Source organism: Tachyglossus aculeatus, chromosome 2 (genome assembly GCF_015852505.1).
Source record: "Tachyglossus aculeatus isolate mTacAcu1 chromosome 2, mTacAcu1.pri, whole genome shotgun sequence".
Lineage (NCBI taxonomy): Eukaryota > Metazoa > Chordata > Mammalia > Monotremata > Tachyglossidae > Tachyglossus > Tachyglossus aculeatus.
The window spans coordinates 51,859,179-51,861,027 of NC_052067.1; the positions used below are offsets into that span (position 1 = coordinate 51,859,179).

Below are 1,849 nucleotides of genomic sequence, written 5' to 3' on the forward strand. Positions count from 1 at the left end.
GTTGAATTACCACTTCCTTCTCAAGTAGTCATGGCTTTTTACGGGGCTTTATCATGTGTAGTCTGCAGGCTGAAAAGTTGAAGAGGAAAGGGGTGCTAGGAACATTCTCTGAACATTTAGAAGCAAGGAAAGCAGAAGGCTTAACGTGAGCTGGTCAGAGGAAACCAGCAGCTTCAACTTCCAAGCACTTAGTATTCAGTGCTCGGTATCCAGTATGCACTCAGTAAATACCACTGATGGATTGATTGACTCATTGATTCATCGCTAGATAACATATTCCTCCCCGGCACCTAGAGAGGAAATTTGAGTGGAGTAATCAATCAATCAATCAATCATATTTATTGAGCGCTTACTGTGTGCAGAGCACTGTACTAAGCGCTTGGGAAGTTCAAGTTGGCAACATATAGAGACAGTCCCTACCCAACAGTGGGCTCACAGTCTAAAAGGGGGAGACAGAGAACAAAACCAAACATACTAACAAAATAAAATAAATAGAATAGATATGTACAAGTAAAATAAATAGAGTAAGAAATATATACAAACATATATACATATATACAGGTGCTGTGGGGAAGAGAAGGAAGTAAGATTGGGGGAATGGAGAAGGGGACGAGGGGGAGAGGAAGGAAGTGGCTCAGTTCTGGGCCTTTTTGACACCCAGCTGGAGATTCCCTAGAGTGATGGGGAATGAGTTATTTCTTTATGCTGTACTTCCCACACACTTAATACAGGGCACTAAACCAAGTGGGCACCCAATAACCAATCAGTATTATTTATTGAGCACCCACTCTCTGCAGAGCACTGAACTAAGCGCTTGTAGGAATACAGGATAGTAGTTAGACATGATTTCTGGACTCAAGAAGTTTACAGTCAAGACAGTCAATTGTATTTATTGAGCACTTGTGCAGAGCACTGTAGTAAACGCTTGGGAGAGGACAATAAAACAGACACATTCCTTGCCTACAGTGAGCTCACAGTCTAGAGAGGAGTCTAATGTATAGAGTATAGGAATCTAGAGTATAGCAGGGGAATCAAGGCCCTCAAATATTTCTACAACTACTGCTGTTGTTGTCTTTGCTGTCGAGTCATGTCCGACCCATAGTGATGCCATGGACACATCTCTCCCAGAAAGCCCCAGTTCCATCTGTAGTCATTCTGGGAGAGTATCCCTAGAGTTTTCTTGGTAAAAATACAGAGGTGGTTTACCAATGCTGCCTTCCACGCAGTACACTCAAGTCTCTGTCCTCGACTCTCTCCCATGCTCCTGCTGTCGAACATAGGTGAGTTTTGACTTGTAGCAGATTGCCTTCCGCTCGTTAGTCACCGGCCAAGCTAGGAATGGAAGGGGTAGGCTTCTGCTTGATTCTCCCTCCCGTAGTCGAGACTGGTAGAGTACTGGAGACTCTCCAGGTGTGACCCTGAGAGGACAACTACTGCTACAACTTTTAAAATTGTAGCTACTACTACTGCTACTAGTACTGTGAACTCCTTGTGGGCAGGACTTATGTCTATCACCTCTATTATATAGTACTTTCCCAAGTATGTAGTAGAGTGCTCTGAACACAGTAGGATCTCAAAGAATACCATTGATAGATTAATATTACATCTACTGTGATTACTAATCATGCTACTTTTGCTATTACTACTATTACTACTAATTCCAAAGTTCTAGGGTCTCCAGGAGAGTAAGAAACCTGATACCTGGCTCTGTTTTCAACTCTGCATCTATATACCCAATGTTGATGAAGCCTTTGACTAAAGAATAGCATCCAGACCTAAAGCCACATTGACTTTGAGGAAGTATTTTTTTTTTAATTTGTCTGTTGTTCAGTAAGCTGATTCAAATTAA

General features: G+C 42.1%; 1 non-coding gene across 1 annotated transcript; it reads right to left on the reverse strand.

The window, feature by feature from the left end:
• Positions 1–1,290: 1,290 nt before the first annotated feature.
• Positions 1,291–1,428, reverse strand: LOC119924629. The gene has a single exon (XR_005449332.1). It is a non-coding gene; the product is annotated as a small nucleolar RNA SNORA7 (small nucleolar RNA).
• Positions 1,429–1,849: the final 421 nt, after the last annotated feature.